Source organism: Wyeomyia smithii, chromosome 3, assembly GCF_029784165.1.
Source record: "Wyeomyia smithii strain HCP4-BCI-WySm-NY-G18 chromosome 3, ASM2978416v1, whole genome shotgun sequence".
Taxonomy (NCBI): Eukaryota; Metazoa; Arthropoda; class Insecta; order Diptera; family Culicidae; genus Wyeomyia; species Wyeomyia smithii.
In genome coordinates, this window is record NC_073696.1 from 88,773,273 (window position 1) to 88,792,037 (window position 18,765).

Genomic DNA, 18,765 nt, shown 5'->3' on the forward strand with positions numbered 1-18,765 from the left:
CGAGTTATTTAGTTTTATCTTAAAATACGCTTGTTTTTCGTTGAGATATCTAGTTTTTTAATTGATGAATAACTTTTTTTCTTGTAATCGTTTTTCAACGAGTTTTGGATATGTTAAAGAGCTCGACGCGATAAATATGATGGCATACTTAACTCAAAATCGACAAATTTCGAGTTATCTAGTTCTAGCATTAAGGGGACGATATGTTCTGAAGTTAACTGTGTTTGGTGTGTTCTGGATATGACACATTTCGAGTATTGGTAGATCAGAAGATTTGTAACTGCGATCTACTATTTATCTATTTACCTAATACCCCCCCCCCACTGTTAAGGCAGCACAAAGGCTGCGATCAGCATAACCGATTTTGAACAACGAACTGCCCTGTTCTGTTAGAAAACCTTAACAAAGGTGATTAATTCGACTTTACAGGAATAAATTGAAATCGATTCAATTAATCAGCATGAACAGAATTTCGTCGTCTCCCAGTTGCTCAGTTGCAACATGATGCAACACGCAGTAGCGGGCAAACGAAATCGCTTAATGTTGCAAACCGCAACGCGGTACGGGTTAAAACCGTTGCGTGTGTAAGAGCACCATCGGTGTTTATTCGCTGTATACAAAAGTAATTGCAGATTATGGAATAATTCGTCTAAAGAACATTAGAGAATGGTAAAACTAAACAGAATGGCGTGGCCTATTTCGTAGCAACCTTCGGCTATAAATAAGTGTTTTTGATAAAATCAGCTACATTCATTAGTCGTAAGGCGAGCTGGCTAGTCCGTCCACAACATTGACAGCTGTAGTAGCAGTTATTAGCACTCGGTAGTAACAGCGGATTGCAGCGGGTTGTACCTGTGGCTGCCTTCAAATTAAACAAATCACTTGCCCTGTGGTTGGTCACCATGTCTCAGGAACAGCGCGGTTCTTCTCACTTCTCAGCGTGTGTCGCCAGACTGTCGTTATTGCCCCACTACTGAGGCAACATAAAGGCTGCCATCAGCAAATCCAATTTTGAGCAGCAAAATGCCTTTTTCAAGGCAAACAAACAAGTATTTAAAGGTTAATAATTTTATAACAACTCAAGCGAGCCATCTGTTCTGGATGTTAGCAATATAAATCTGTAGCGGCCGTCTAATTTACTGAATGTGAAACAACTTTTACAGCTCGTGTTTTCAGTGTCTTTATTCCTCCACTGTTGAGGCAGGGCAAAACAAGCATTAGTAGCCTTTATGACTCATTAATGAAACACTTACAACAATGCATTTGTTAATAGTGTGCGTAGTTCTACGTCAGTTATGCGGTCGTATCTTGGATATAACCTACTTTTTTATACAAAAAGAATCCTCACTCGAATGTCATAGTTTCCTTAATCAAATTAGATGATGTAGAATACTTTACATACTTAGGGCTAAACTTGGATGCCACATTATCTTGAAATCAACACATCACTGAATTGCGTCAATGTGTAAGTTCATTGGAGAGCCTCTGAGTTTTTGTCACTGAAGGCTTTGGAAAGCATGTATCATTCTTTCGTCCAATCCAAGCTTCGTTATTCATGGATAATATGGAGTGCTGCCGCTAAGACACAATTAAAGCTTTTGTTAGTTATGCAAAACAGGTGCCTAAACATGGTGTACTGAAAACCTGATCTGTACTCTACATTAAACCTGCGGTTTTTTCACGCGGATTTTTAAATTAACGCCGTTTTTTTTACGCGGATTTTTGAATTAACGCAGTTTTTTTACGCGACACCGCACTAATTCAAAACAATTTCGCGATTTTCCGAATTAACGAGGGTTTGAACCAGAAACGTCTAAGTGTTCATTTAGTAAAAGACTTAGTCTGAAAAATACCCTACTGCCCACCGCCCACCACTGCCCACCGAAAGATCCGGAATGACCGCCAAAGAGGACAATATAAAATACTGGTTCTAGAGCGTCTCGGGTTTTTTTTCTAAAGCCCTTCTTGCTGGACTACTTTTCGCGGATTTAAAAAAAAACGTGGTTTTTTTACGCGGATTTTTGAATTAGCGTGGTTTTTTTACGCGGATTTTTGAATCACCGCGGTTTTTTACGCGTTTTTTTTACGAGGTACGTATCCCCCGCGTAAAAAAAACTGACTGTACTGCAATTGCACTGCGTGAAATCCAATGTTTGTGTCATATTTACAATTTTTTGTATAATCCACGAGTACATCACAATAAGTTTTTATCTCGAACGTCACATAGATATCAGCTGAGAAATCCAGGAACATTCGTTGTCAATCGTTTATGCAAATGGTAATTTGCAATGATAAAAAAACAGATTTGTCGGGTGTCACTATTGCGACAACACCGGTGGTGCTTCTGAGGGCAAAAGAATACCACCCCCCCCCCCCCCCCCCCCGTTGAGACTTCGTTTTTAAAACGTTTTATCGTCGTTATTTCAATGCTGCCATTTCACTCCATATTCGATTTTTGGACATGCCACCCTAAAACGTAATTCTACGCCGAAAAGATTCTTCAATTCAATAAATAATAAACAATGGATCCACCTGTCATGAACTCGAAAATGACAGGGTATTGCGCATTTGGCAACAAAAATAGTTCCCCTTCTGTTCTGGCAACAAAAACACTATGCTATGCTAACATTTGCTTGGAGATAGGTGTTATTCTACAGTTTAGCTTGTAGCTTTTATTATTCGCACGTGTTTAAAACACCGGCGTTGTTTGCTACCACTAGTGCAACAAAAAAGGTTCCTCTATGGTGAAAAATTGAAAATTGTTACGTGAAAATTTTCTCCATCTGCATAAAATATCTTATTTAGTTGACCTTTGTTGAGTTTTGCATAAAGCGTGATTCACTCATGAGAATAAGAAAAATTTCAAGCTGTGGAAGAGATAAATGATATTGAATTCCTAAGTGACGCAAGAGCAGTAGAGCAAAACCAAACTGAACCCGAACTATTCAATCATCCCAAATTGACGGTTTGTATGTTAGGTTTCGAAGCTTTTGACGAACGGAGAATCTAGGGTAAAAACAACAGTAACGGATGCTAAAACGCATTCGTAAATGGTGGCTCTTCGAAGTTGTCATCAAAAAGTTTTGAGGCACAAGTTGTACCGGAATATAAAGTACATCTGAGTCTGAAGACAAAAAGCACTAAAAGAAGCCCTACGAGCATTGGATGACAAATTCCTATACAGGAATTTAATATCTAACCTCAGCAGTTTGTCCCAAAGGACTTAAAAATATAAAAGAGGTCCAAGTTCCCCAAAAACTTTCCTCGTCAATGAACCTGGATATTTGTCAAAAAAAAAAGGTTCCTTCGAGGAAGATGACGGTTTGAGGTTGATTGTTTTTCGTACCCCTCGTTGGCAAATTGTCATTAGTTAAATTTAACGACAAAATCGTCAGTATGGTTTTCGAAGATTGAAATTTAACATTCCGGAAACCTTTTATCAAAAAACTACATATATTTTTTTCTAAGAATGCGGTTTGCAAATTTTTCAGTTCGCTCTACTGATACATACCTGAAAATTAGAAAAAAAATATTATCACTAAAATTGCTGAACTATTTTTTATTCTTCAAAGCATTGGCAAAATTTTGCTTTTTCCTCTAAAAGGGCTTTGAACGGCTATGCGCAAACAGTGCACGTTCCTGTGCCTCAGTGGCCGTAAGAAAATTGCAATATTAACGGTTCCAGACTACTTAAAAAACATCACCTTTGAAGTAGTTTCGAACTGTATCGTGACTTGTTCAGGAATGCTCTTTTCTCTTGGTTCATTTGACATCGAAACAGTTCCACCAGTGCAGTCGTGTAATCTCATTTGACGACGAAAATTCCCCCACCAAAAGTGCGCATTTGGGTGTGACCGTTTGACCTTCAACGAAACCAGCTCCCAATGCATATGCAACTGACAACATTTCCGAAAATTGTGGCCACACTGGTTAGGGAACATGATTACGAACCGTGATTTGCTTGTTACTATCGTACACGTGCAAAGGGACTGCATTTAGTTTGGCTTAAATCAGGGAACTGTTGTGTAGCTATGTACGGGAAATGGCACCTATCTGGGAAATTATGACCATAGTATCAGTGCGAAAATGTGCCTCAATTGCGGTCAAAATATCGCACCAAGTAAATAAACCTGAAAACGTCCCTGTCATGGGAGACCCATCTGCAGCAGTACTATACATACCAGACACCATCATCGCCATCTAGGATTTGTGTGAGCTGGGACAAAGTGTTTTGGTCAATGCTTATTGGCAGACCGATGCGGAGCTGGTCGTCCTCACACCCAAAAGGCCGCACAGGTCTGGTAACTGGGGCCAGCTCCCCTGAGAACCGTTGGGGAAGATTTATCTCTGCTGTTGCCTCCCTGATTTCGAAAGTGATCTATGTGAGTGCCATCGGGTATTGCGGTATGCGGTGTGCGGTGTCCGATGGATTATTTGCCCACTTATGGCCCGGTCCGGTCGGTTTATTCCGGCTTGGGCCGGAGGTGTTCGGCTTTAAAGCGTATCTATTAATTGATTACGTAAACTTGTTTTGAGTTTGTTTTGTGCTAGTATCAACAGTTTTGCTAGAGAAGCACTTTCATCACGGTTCGGCTTTTATTTTGGAAATATTATTCATTTATTCAAATAGATAATAATTTTGATTCATTCATATCTGGTCCACCCTGTTGGGAATATTTTCTTTATTGTTTAATTCTCTTTCCACAACAATGATTATTACATCATGTATTTCTGAGTTTCAATATGCATAAAAATAAAAATACATTTGAGTCTACAAAATTTCTCTACACTTCGAACATACTAACTTGCCAGAAACGTGCGCAAAATATCAGTCAAACTATAAAAAATAATCGAATGAAATTTTTCGCATTTTCACTCAGTTTGGTTGGAAACACTACCTAATTAAATTATACCCTAAATCATACCCTAAGAAGTACGATACTGGCGTGTGTCTGGCACTACCAACCAAACACGATAACCCTGGTAATAAAATAGTCCAATTACCCGATCTCGAACACGAGCTCTCTAATTGAATCAACAATGTTTAGATACAACATAATTTCGTAAGAAAAACATATATCCACAAATATGCAACCACCCCACATTAGCAGGAGTCTCTTCACCACCCACATATGAACGATTATAATTGAAACTCGCATCTTAGCCTTCAAGCTGTTTATGCTCTGCTGTTCTGTTTCGCTTTTCGAGTCGCATCAGCAGACGAATGGCAACATTAACCGGCACCATCCACTCTGGAACCGAAAGCTTAAAAGCTTACAGTGATTACGAACAGCTTTCAGCGAACGTGCCGCATCCGTATAGAGAGGATATTCCTTCCACCTCCCGTTCCCCGGCGTTGATCTAGAAATTAAGCATCTTTGTTGCTGCTGCTCTTTTGATGTGACTTCTTTGAAGCTCCACGAACAGACACAAACGGGCAAGATATGCGAATCCCGAAACAAACTCGGTCCAAATAATGGGGCTCTTGTGCCATTTTATGTATGGCAAATTCCTTGCAAACGGCGGCACTCAATTACCGCGTGTCCTGCTTTGGTGCGAAATCATTCCAGCTAGTGGCGAACGAGACGTCATTTTTCTAAGCCATTGTTTCCCTCCCTCCCTTAGTCGCACCGCACCGTCAATTGACTAACGTTTTACGTTCCACAATAACCCAACTGCTCAGCGAAACGATGAAACTCAAGGTTGGGAGCTCTGAAATATTATAATATGACATCCTTGCAAACGGAGAAGATTGATGGGAAAACCGGCGAAATGATTGATTTATAATCATGGTACTGATGTTTGGTAGCGTGTTTTCACTTGGCGGAAAATGTTTGACTAGTCGCGAAAAGGGGAGGAGTGAAATATCGATATTTTCCAGGGGATAGAAACCTTTTCGGGTTTGAACTTAGTTGTTGGATATACATTACAAAATTTGAGATAGCAGAGCTGTTTTACACTCTTCTACCTATCATGGACGGTTCGAAAAGGTTTCTGTTTTGATATGATAACTGATGTTATTATAAGATGTTTTTTCAGGCGCGAGTAGTTTTTTTTTTGTTTTCGAAAAAGGTTTCGTATACAACCGGCACTGAGAGAAGCTGAGTGACAAGTTGAATCAAAATGACTTTTGTTTAATTTCAAGAAGCATACTAATAACAATAGTATACAGAAAGACATTTCATTCTTGATAATCACTAGTTAGCGAAGAAAGTAATGCAACGAAATATTTTTGTTAATTTTAAAATAAATCGTCAATATTTGTCATTTACATCTATAGGTATATTCTTCTCTCAACAATAACATACAAGGCACATTTTCCAAATAAGTAGTTATCTTCAATCGTGTTGTAATTCGCAGTGAAATAAAACACATGTGAAAAAAGTCATTGATAAAATATTTCTAACGTGTGTGAAATATTTCACGGCGACAAAGCTATGTCTGTACTATAATATCTGTGCGATGATAAAAACACTTTCATTCAAAGCAAACAATAATTGTTTTTTCGTTTTATATTTAACATAATAGATGAACGTATTTCTCACAGTCAATCTAGCATTTTTTGAGTTTTTGAGTTATTTGTTTACTTCGGAGCAAATTAAATTTAAAGTACACAAAACAGGCAATAATTTTAATGTTTCTTTTTTGCATATCTGGCTTTTATTACTGTACGCCAGTAGCAACGGAATTGCTATTACATTAGCATCCAGAATTCTTCTCATACTACCATATTTCAACATATTTCACCCAAGCCATTTTTCAACAAACCAGAAGTCAGGATACGCAAACCGGCACAGCCAGTAAATACGGTCAATCATCAAAGGGAGGCAAACTCTGGTTGGTAAGCTGTGGCGACTGTAACTGCCGCCCTACCAGTAGCGGTTAAGTATCGCGCTGACTGCAATGTTAATTCAACTTGTTTACGCGACAATGAATTCCAGATTTCATTCGGTGTAGCACAACTGTGCCAGAAGAAATAACAATTATCAGCCACTCGGAACAGATCATCCTCCAGTGGGTAGAGTAGAACCAAAACAGAAAACGGAAGTTGAAGCCTATTGGAAAATCACATTCATCGACATTATAGTTCTTCGGAGCGTACCATCCGGAAATCAAAGGGTAGTGACAGAGCAGTGAAATGCTTTCATACTGCGTTTTTTTGATTATTACTTCATTCATCTGGAAACCTGCCATAGTGTGGGAAAGCCTTCAAAGCCGTTCTATTACACAGCGCAACAAAAATTGACTTTTTTTCTGCCTTGGTTTCTATATATAATTTTTTTGTGTGTTTTTATGCAAAACTAAATTTCCCTGAGTTTAAACATATTTCAACTTAAAGAACAACAATGGCGCCATTTTGAATTTTTTAAAAACTGGTAATTTTTTATGTTTTTTCAACGCCATTTTGTTTTGAGACCAAATATCAAAATTCCAATGGTTTGTCCACAGATTAGCATCTTTTGACCCATCTTAAAATAAAAAACAGATCTTAAATCGGACAAAAACTGAGCTCAAAACAGTGATTCTACGAAACCGGTTTTGGCATGGTGCTTGTATATTTCACAAAGCAAAATAATAACGATTAATTCTGAGCATTAATGGTAATTCGCTAATATCTTAAAGTGGTAGTCAAATTATATCTTATTCTGAGTAAAAAAGTCTCAGAAATCGAATGGTAGGTGTCTGATCAACGTAAAATGTCAGCAGATAAACCTATTTTTGTATTGAAGGGGAATTGGGGCAAAATCGACATTTTGCTGACATTTTACGTAGATCAGACACCTACCATTCGATTTCTGAGACTTTTTTTACTCAAAATAAGATATAATTTGACTACCATTCTAAGATATTAGCGAATTACCATCAATGCTCAGAAAAAATTGATATTATTTTGCCTTGTGAAGTATACTAAAACTATGCCAAAACAGGTTTCATAGAATCGCCGTTTTGAGCTCAGTTTTTATCTGATTTAAGATCTGTTTTTTTTTTAAAGATGGGTCAAAAGATGCTTATATGTGGACAAACTCTTGGAATTTTGATATTTGGTCTCAAAACAAAATGGCGTCGAAAAAACATGAAAAATTACCAGTTTCTCAAAAATTCAAAATGGCGTCATCGTTGCCCCTTAAGTTGAAATATGTTCAAACTCCGGGAAATTTATTTTAGCATCAAACTTCATCAAAAAATCATACATAGAAGCCAAGGCAAAAAAATTGTTGCACTGTGTTATCAGTAAAAATTGATCTCATTGAGCTCTCATTGCACTCTTAAAAACATGTTCATGACAATTTCATAAAACTGATCATCGAGAGCAATAAACAGCCAATGTGATACAAAGCTACTGGAATATTCGTTGTTCTAATCGAAACAGGCGGTGGCCTCTAATAAACACTGTAATATTTTCATATTCGAATAAACAATTTAAAAGAAGACCTAAATCACTTTTAAACGGGTTCAAGCATGTAATTAAATTTAATTAATCACTCAACGGGGAAACATTTGTTATTTGTTATTTATTTGTGAAGTCATTTGACACAGAAATGCTTTTAATGATGTAATAAATCTAAATTATATACACAAGTACACTAAACATCTCAGAATGGTTATCGAGTACAAGAGAGTCAATCTAAATTGCAATTTCAAGAAGTTCATAGATAGCAATTGTACGGCCAAGAATCAAACAGAATAGAACAAACCATAATTGTGTATTATTTACGACTGGTATGAGTTGTACGGATAGGATTGATCTGGCTTTCTCAGTCTTTTTAAAGATATTAAACGACAATCTGTTTGAATTGCCTGACGTTTCGGTCGTTTTCGGTGGCCTTTTTCAAGGAAAGCTGTATTTGATAGTGGAAATGTTTAGGGGCATAGTACAATACAATGTCATGTAAAAGTCACTCTCTTTAATTATGTCGTACTTGTCTGGATGGTTGTTTACCAACGGTAGGAAGTCCTGTAGTTCTGTCGTGTAGTCTAATGTTCGGCGACAATATATATTTTGACGGGTTCTTCATATGAAAACTGCTCACTTTGGTCACTGGAAAATTGGTCTTGCGCTTCATATGACGTTCAGCTCAAAATGGTGTTCGAGTTTGATTATTGCGGGAACGGTGGATGTTGTTTTTGAGTGTGTGTAAGATTCCAGTATAAGCGGTATTGATGCCATCAATATCCGTTCGATGGTTGACAGTGTTGTCAGTATTGGCAATGTGACACATTTCTACCATCGGTAATGTCCAAGCATGTCTACTCTTATCCAATGTTTTCACCTTTGTAAGATCGAACATGTGTGACAAGTACGACATAATTAAAGTGAGTGACTTTTGCATGACATTGTATTGTACTATGACCCTAAACATTTTCACTATCAAATAAAGCTTCCCTTGAAAAAGGCCACCAAAAACGGCCGAAACGTCGGGCAATTTAAACAGATTGTCGTAAAATATCTTTAACTAGTTGAACGTTCCCGGCGATGCTCGGGATCAAAGGTTTTAAATTTAAGAATCATTTTCTATAATTCATTACTGCTTAAGCACAACTTACTTAAAATACTTCAGTATTTTGAGAACAGAACGCACATAAACTGGAAGTCGCTATATCGGATTTCCAAACGACGTATGGAGTTCCACTTTCGGAATTATTGAAATGGTTGGCCAAATACCACTTTAGGTTATTTTTCTGAAGCCGGAAGCCGCCGTTTTGTAAAATGCTGTGTGGAGTCATCCCAGTTTCGAATATACCTATACTGGGTGTTATTCGGGCTATTTGACAATCGTTTACAGTAAAACCTCTTTTTAGGAAATTCGAGTAAGTAAGAAGAATTGAGCATGACCATTCATGCTTATTTCTCCTTTATAATGAAATCTAAAGAGATGCTTGTAATTTTTTTCAAAACAAAAATGCTTGTTGGTGTCCATAGAACACGTTTGAGAAGAAGTGAAGGTTTTCTGATAACTAACAATTGTGCTTTAATCCACAAAACTATGTAGAAAATAAAAAATGACTTTCAATGCTCAAGTCGCCTCTTAATCTATGTTCAAACCAATGAAATGGGACCTTTCCTCCAGCTAAATGTTCAAAGATCTAGTTCGAGTAAAGGTAAAAAAGTAAATCGAATCCCGTAATGTGTTACTATTCACAAATCTACGAATACATCAGAAATGTGAATTTTTTATGTTCGACTCGCACTGATTCAAAACATGGATTTTTCTGCAAAAAAATGTTTGGAAATATTAAAGAAACAACGAACATTTTATTGAAAGAAAAATCACATGTCATCGTTTTGAATTTTGATTTAGATACGACTTTAGCAATAAGCAATTAGCAATAAGATACGCGTTTTTTTCTCAAATGTCTTTCCTGGACATTAACTAACATTTTATTGGAAAACAGTTACATATCATAGCTTTGAATTTTGATTTGCAGACAAATTGAGCCTAAATATTCATGATTTTGCACGTTTTACTTAGTTTTGTGAATAATATCTACATTTTCAGTAATCAGATACCTAACATTTCTTCTCAAATGCCATTCCTGAACATGAACGAACATTTCATTGAAAAAAATCACATGTCATCGCTTTGAATTATGATTTACAGACCAATTAAGCCTAAAAATCTTGGTTTTGCATTTTTCACGTAGATTTATCAAAATTATTTAAATTTCAAATGATCAGGTACTTATTATTTTCCCTTAATTTCATCTTAAAAAAAATCACAGATCATAGATCCGAATTTTGATTTAGAGGCAAATTCAGTATAAAAAGTCATGATTTCGCATGTTTCACGTAGTTTTGTGATTCTTATCTCGAATTGTAGTAATCAAATACCTGTTATTTTTTTTCGAATGTTTTTCTTGAACATCAACGAACTTTTTAATGAAAAAAAATCACATGTCTTCTCTTTGAGTTTTGATTTGGAGACGAATTGAGTATAAAAAGTCATAATTTTGCATGTCTTACGTAGTTTTGTGAATAATATTTCAAGTTTTAGTAATTAGCTATTAATTATTTTTCCTCAAATGTCTTTCCTGAACATTAACAAACATTTTAGTGAAAAAAGGATCTCATGTCATCGCGTTGAATTTTGGTTTAAAGGTAAATTTAGCACAAAAAGTCACAGTTTCGCATGTTCTACGTAATTTTGTGAATAATATCTCAAGTATTAGTAATCAGATACTAATTTTTTTCTCGAATGTCTTTCCTGAACATTACAAACATTTTAATGAATAAAGAATCACATGTTATTGCTTTGAATTTTGATTTAGAGGCAAATTCAACTTAAAAAGTCATAATTTTGCATGTTTTACGTAGTTTTGTGAATAATATCTCAGATTGTAGTAATCAGATACTAATTATTTTTCACCAAATGTCTTTCCTGAACATCAGCGAATATTTTCCGGTTAAAAAACCTTTATGTCACCGCTTATTTTTCTGATTTAGAACGATTTCAAATGATGATGATTACTGTACACCACAGAGACGGAGGGAATAATATCAATAAGATCAAGCGTTACGGAATTCGGAAAGAAGCGTTACGGAAGAAAAGAAAAGACTGAGTAAGCCAGATCAATCATATCCGTACAAACCATAATTCACATTCTCGGCACGCGGTCCAGGAAGTCTCTTGTACGGAGTAATCCATACCATACCTCGAACTCGTTGATCAGATGTTGTAAATCCGGACAGTTGAATAATGCTTTGATTATTGCAATTATTAAATAATTCTTTGATTATTGCAATTATTTTCACACTCTACGTCAAGTTAGTGACACAGTAAAGTGGAGACTTCGTTGATGAAAAGTAAGAGAAGTAAGGGTCCGAAATTGCTTCCTTGTGGAACGCCGGAGAGATTGGTGAAATATTCCGACAATTTTCACGCAAAGATCATGGTCCGTCAGGTATGCTTTCATCCAGCATTGTATCAAATCACCAGAAATCTTCAGTTTGTTGATCCTACTCAGCAGTATTTCGTGGTCGATTTGACTGAAAACAGCTTTCAGGTCTGTGTAAGCACTGTCTACTAGTCTTACGTCCTTAAAGGTAAATTGTGTCAAATTCGTTGCTCTAGAATACACTATATATCTCATAGAATACAAGAAGATCCCTTAGAAATTCACTGAGTCTTGTAGTGAGACAGGACTTCGTTCCAGTTTTGACGTAGGACTACGCCTATCTGGAAGTCAGGTGCCTGAATTGATTGGAGCGCTTATATTTTAGTCATTTTTATCGATTCTTTTACTCTTAAAACTTATTTCAAAAAGCACATTGAGAGTATATAAGCAAAGCAAATACAAGTATATAAGCAAAGCAAATACAAATACAGTCGAATCCCTCTATTATGACAATTTATCTAGCGACAAATCTCTCTATAGCGACATTCTCAATGATCCATTCTACTCTATATTCATAAAAATTATTCGTTTTATTGCGACATTTCTCTATAACGACGGTCCCTTGCGATGTCGCTATAAAGCGATACAACTGTATCAAGATGTTTATATCCTCTCATCAACAAGAATTCTAAGCTTTGTTTAAAGAACAAACTTTGATTTACAAACAATTTTTTTTAGACTAGCAATGCTTCATGCTGTACCGATTTGGTCAAGTTGTTGTATCACAAGGAAGGAAACGCTTCAAAGGATTCTGAATAAAATGCTAAAAATGATTTTGAAACGTCCTCCTTGGTTTGGTACACTCGATTTACATAGACTTACTGGTGTTGAAACATTAGAAGCTATGTCGAATAAAATTATTAACAATTTTCGACAAAAATCGTTGCAATCCTCAACTGCTGTGATGAGCTCTCTTTATAGCCAATAAGTTAGGAATTAGGTGAGTTGTAAGTTTATTTATTTTTGTTAGCTAATACAGCAGCTCTTGGAGAGTCGTGCTTGTCATCGTAGAACAACTTACACTTAGTTGCTTGAATACCAAGTATTCTACCTTTGTGGGCCCAAGGCTCTTGGATAAGTGCCACCTCCACTGCTTTGACAAACCTCCTCGAAAGCACACTGGATGCTGCCTTCGCGTGGTGGAGGTTTATCTGCAGAACTTTAATGTTCTGCATCGCAATGCTTTTTTCCAATCTTTCCGGACGTTTGTGAGAGTCGGAATCCCTTCTTGTTTGGTTCAAACTTAGAGGATGCAGAAATTTCTCTTCGACTAGTATTCGAATTCGTCTTAGATCCAGAGGGTGGACGGTTTCGTGTGGGTTCGTTTTTCCCAAGGATCTTCTCTAGAGAGTTCCCTATGCACTTTGAGGGAGTCACTGGTTTGACTCGATTCGGCCGTGGAACTGCTAGGAGTTCGAGATTCATGGGCGTTCGAGCACCACTGCGAAGAGTCTCTGCTTTACCAGAAAATACATCAACGTTTCCTACATCATCATGTGGAACCGCAGGATTGGTACCACTGATTTAAGGGATTGATGATGCGCTTTTCTTGGAGCTTTAAGACTCTTTATCGACTAGATCACCTTGAATGCGCCAGTACAGGTTTGACAAATTTACTGCTTGCGGCTTTGGCGTGGTTCAGGATTTACTTTCCTAAGTTTTGTTTAGCCAAGGCGGAAGTTTATGACGAAATTCTTGCCCACGAGCTCTCGCATAGAGATTTCGTCAAAGGTTAGCATCCACTCTGTATGGATTCCATTGGGATTGGATCGTTACAGAATGCGCCATTAATCGGTAATGAGATTATTCTGGCACTCAGTGAGTCCACGAATTCTCTCATTATCGAAAGATGCGTTTTGTGGGAAAAACGCATGTATAATTTCTGGACGCGAAATTTCGTTTGCGTCCAGAGCGACTAGCTTGGCTCCTTTCCACAAAGGAAGTTTTAGGACCGCATCTTTCAACCAGTCCGAGGTTTACTCATCCTGGCACGAAAGGATCAGGTAACCGGACTTGTAGGAGCAGTTGAAAAATTTAGGTTTAACCGGCTTGTTTCTTTGCTGCTCAATCGCAGTAACAAGTGGGTTTCGTAAGGAATCTAGCAGAGCCGTCGACAGTTCAGTGTTGGGATAATCTTCCGCGAGTATATGAACTCTGATCTGCTGAACGGCCGTTTTTTGGCAGCGCCAATGTGCTGGTTTCTAGAATGCTGCCGCACGTCAATACCCGCTCATTCACGGGGGCATAGATTCCTCAACTTTTTCTTCCTTGCTTTCTCTTCGCTGCTAGGCAGTTCCCAGATCTGAGAACATTTTACTGACCCAGAGACAGACTGAGTCAATGCTTGCATCCGAACTTCCTGCATAGGAATTTCAAAGGCAATCAGACTCTTGAGCTCTCTCTTTTGAGCTCTGGTCAGATTCCTCTTCCAAGAAAAGACGTTTCCAGGAACCTCCACTTTGGTTCCTTGAATTATGGTGACGTCGGTGCCATCACCATCGCTTTCGCCTGACTCGCATGTTGTAGAGCAGAGGATGAAAAAACAGCATGAATGAACATCCACGAGTGAATCGTTCAATCCCAGCTCCTCTACCATACTTATCAAGTCATCCTCCTTTGTTGTGTTTTCTTTTTTCGGAAGGGATTGGCTGTCGGAACCCAGAAGTTTTGATTTATTTATGTCATCCATATAAAATCCCACGAGTAGCTAGGTAAAGAAAGGTCCGCTGCATCAGTGACCCGCGTAATGCAGTAAGGGTTAATTACTGTGAAGGGTGATCTGGTACGCGGCAGACATTTATAGTCACGGGTCTCATGACACCTTTCCTTGGCGCATTAACCATACAGTTTTTACGTAGTAGTCATGGCTAACTAACAACATCCATCCCCCTTTGGGGGCTTTGTACTCTCTGCTCTGGTTCTCAATATCGTTAGGTTCTCATGGTTCTCATGGTCGTTAGAACATGCTACTAAAGGCATCCGACATTTGCAGGCGGAGTTGTCATTCATCTTGATATTGCTCGTGATCAATACCGTCGATAATTTTGCATCAAAAGTTTGACACATTGTTTTTTTTTTCAACCATGTTTTAAAAAACTATTATTAGGGTAAGGAACGGCTTAAGCAGTAGCGCCTATTTCAATCAGTCGCAGAAAACAGGCCTCAAACTTTTGCTTTTCGATCAATATCGACAATTTCAATGATGGAAACGAAAACTTTGATTGTCTAGCTGTCTTACGAATATAAGAAATACTGTTAATTACAAAGAAATCTGTGAAAAAAAATCATCTCAAACAAACCGACCTATATTGCAGCCATTCAGGAGCCACTTCGGGTGCTGCAAAAAAAACGCCTGCAAAACAGATGGAAACTGCTTAAAATAGGTTCGAGGTGATTGGAATAGTGTCCCTCGATTGGTAACTTTAATTGATTATTGTTAAAGTTTGCAAACCAAGTTTTAAAATCTGAAAACAAGTTCTGACAGAGAAAACGATAAAGAACGGATTGATATACAACTGTTTGAATTTCACCCAACACGTTTCGAGTATTTCGTCTTTATACACAGGCGGTTCCTAAAGCTGCTTAGAATATGTTCCCTACCCTATTATTATTTATAACTATTGCGTTTCTTTGAGATGACTTAACCAGCTCGCGCAGTTTCACGTTGCGGTTATTTGGCACGATTTCACGAATTTTCCTGATGAGAAACGTTTTTCTTATCAGAAAGAAATGCTTTATCAAAATGACAGCATTCACACCAGGTTTGTACAACCGCAGCGTTATTACTGCTTGACAAAACCATTTCTGCCTCTGTACAGTACATATAAAAAACACCAACATATCATCTGGTTCCCATTTTCAAGAAGATTAAACAGCTGGTGGCAAAATTTGTATTCATTTGAGCCCCACAACAATCAGCCTTGACAATGAAAACCACGAAACCAACTTCTTATAACAGACTAAGTCTTCCCATATTCTCTCCAGCAACAAAAAAACCCGAGCCAAACTTCATATAATCTTGTTCGTTTCCTCACTAGAAAGCGAAGAAAAATAGGCCAAACGTGCCGGAGAGTAAATTGCGCTGGGAATAAGCACAGGCACGTTCCATTGTACCCTGCCATGGAACTCTGCACCGGAACTCAGGTATCACGACCAGTAGTTCTTCGATGCAAGAGAGAACAATTTACTCTGTTTGCTTGCTGCCCTAGGTTAACAACTATTATTGCGCCAATCATGGAAAATACATACTGTGACACACTGTTTGAATAGAGGGATTTTATGCACAGGGTCATGCTGGATTGACTCGCATAAAAGACGCTGATATTTTATAGGACACAATAGCCTTGCCAACAGAGTACCTCCCCTTCGCAGATACCGGCAATAAGGGAAAACAAAGCACATAAAAATTAAATTTTAGCCTTCGCCAGCACAGCTTGCATGTTCCTTCGGTTGTCTCTTACGTTTCATCACATTCCATTTTCCGTCAGAGCGAAACGCTCCCATTTGCCGTATCGGCAATATCATGGTGGCTTCGGAATTTATAGACTCACGCCACCTTGCAAAAACTTAGATCGCAAAATACCCAGCGCCCGAGATCCACAATAGAAATACCGATTGTTGTGCCAGGCAGGAAATCGATGCCAAGCCATTTTCTTTGTGTGTGTGTGTTTGTGTGCGAAAATTTATTCGCAATAAATTACGGCAATGATTCAAAAAAAATTTGTGTTTTTTTTCGTCCGGGTTACCAATTCCCGAACACTGGCAAGTAAGGCGAGAGTTGGGAAAACGGATTTGCCACACAGAAACACTCGTGCGTAATAATAATTAGATAACATGGAGTGGGCGAAACAAAAAATGAAACTTTATTCTGTCGAAAATTTTCCACTGCTAAAGCTCGGACACTGAAGAACGGAAAGCCAAAATCTCCAACAAATGTAATCAACGAGAGACGGCGAACAGTTCTTTTACGACGGTGTAAAACGCAGCCATAAAGACGTTGTATAATTTAATTTTGAGTTATGGTGATTCTGAATTTTTATGTAAAAGGTTTCAATTCACGATAAAAATAGCTTCAAACAAAACAGAGCCACATGTTTTCACGTTCCATAATGGTTGGAGGCCCGCATACAGTTCATAATACATGGGCATTAACCTCTTAACTGTGACATCGTTTCGTGTCTTTAAAGCACACCACGGGCCGTTCTAGTTAAATTACACGGCATGCTACCTATCCTACTTGGCACGGTAGGATGCTTTCCTCTTTTTACATGAAGACGCAGCCTCTGGGGCGAGTGAAAGCGTGTCTTGGAAGCTGGGTCATCTATGTATAGGTAGTGGGGCGAAAACAGTTCGTTAAAACACACAAGTAGCTCCCAAGTGGGCTTCACAGTGTGACGCGAAAGGGCACTTGTAACACATCAAATGCCACTGGCAGTGACATAAATTGCGAATATTATTTTAGGTTTATTAGGACGTTGATTCGTCCAAATGAATTCCATGAAAATCACCCGAAGAGAACTGCGAGCAGGTTCGCACATTTGGGAAGCACGTAAAAAATGAACTTCTCTACTCTGCAGAAGTTTACTACATAAGAGAACTTAATCAGTCCAATCGTTATAAAATTTAACCACGTCCGCGTTACGAAATACTTTATCTTTGTTTTTGTTGAACAAACGCACGAAACGTCCTTCCGAAAAAGCGGAGGAGGAACCGCACCAGCAGGAGTCAACTTTTCAGCTCGTAGAACCATCAGTCATCCCGAGGTACACCAAGAGAAGGGCATTCTTCGCCGCCACAGGGTTCTCTTCATAAATCAGCCACGTCTAGCGGAAATAATGATCTAATTTTCTCAAAGCCGAAACAGCAACAGTAGATAGCAGTAGCAGCCCGGTCCGTTCCGTCCGACTGGCAGCAGGAGTAATGGGATGAAACCGTCAAACGGTGGCGTTACGGTAACTTATCGAAGGCTCAATTCACGCGTCATTTCCGGCGTTCCCTGTCTGCACCGGGAAGGCATCCGGTTGCACATGATGGATTTTACCTTTTTCCGACAGGACCATTTCTCTCGTTCTGGGAAGCCGTAGGCTGAAGGGGTGGTGAACTAGGGTAGATTTATGGGTAGCGGAGAGCGGAAAGTTGGATTTTTTGGACTGGAAATGAAGCTACTAGCGAGTTAAAAACTCAATTTAAGATCTTGAAACGTACAATTCGAACATCTGATTACTTTAAACAAAACGTTTTAAAAAAGTCACAGTTTTAGTGTAACCTTTTTTTGAGCCAGACTTTCAGTGTAGTATTTCTTATGAAATTTATCACTGCAACCATTCATTGAAAAAAAAACAGAAATTGAGTAAATTCCGTATTTTATTTTCAGGTTTCGGCGCATTCGACCTAATACACAATTCGTAAGGTAAGTTTTTGTCATTTGAAAAAGATTTTTGCGCAACATAATTTCACCATTATGTTCAATTCATGAGTTTGTAATTTGATCAGCAGTGTACGAATAGATTGACTTTTTTTTTCAATTGTTAGAATTTAAATGAACAATCCTCAACATAACTTTATGAACTAAATTCCTTTAATTGTCTTGTGACTACATTCGAAGTTTAGTAAGGCGGGAGCTGCGTAGCCACAAGGTTACAGAGTCCGCTTTGTCAAGCGAATGGTCGTGGGTTTGAATCTTAGTAGAATCAGGCCATTCGATGTCAAAACTGGACTTGAAGTATGGGTTCATTCTCAGGCTCCCCTTTGGCTTTGCGTGGCTTTCTCTTAACAATACATAAGTCCCTCTTACTAATAAAACTGGCCAGAAGGACGCACTACGAAACTTCTCCAGTGATATTTGGCCAGAGGAACGAGCATCGGTATAGT

At 38.2% G+C, this 18,765-nt stretch overlaps 1 protein-coding gene across 4 annotated transcripts in view; it reads left to right on the plus strand.

Moving 5' to 3' along the window:
* Positions 1–18,765, plus strand: part of LOC129732484 (uncharacterized) — a 227,407-nt gene that overhangs the window by 49,994 nt on the left and 158,648 nt on the right. For all 4 annotated transcript variants that reach the window (XR_008729272.1, XR_008729273.1, XM_055693392.1 and 1 more), the window contains exon 2: positions 18,269–18,304. The gene's annotated coding sequence lies outside the window, so the exon portion shown is untranslated. The remainder of the gene's footprint in view (positions 1–18,268; positions 18,305–18,765) is intronic.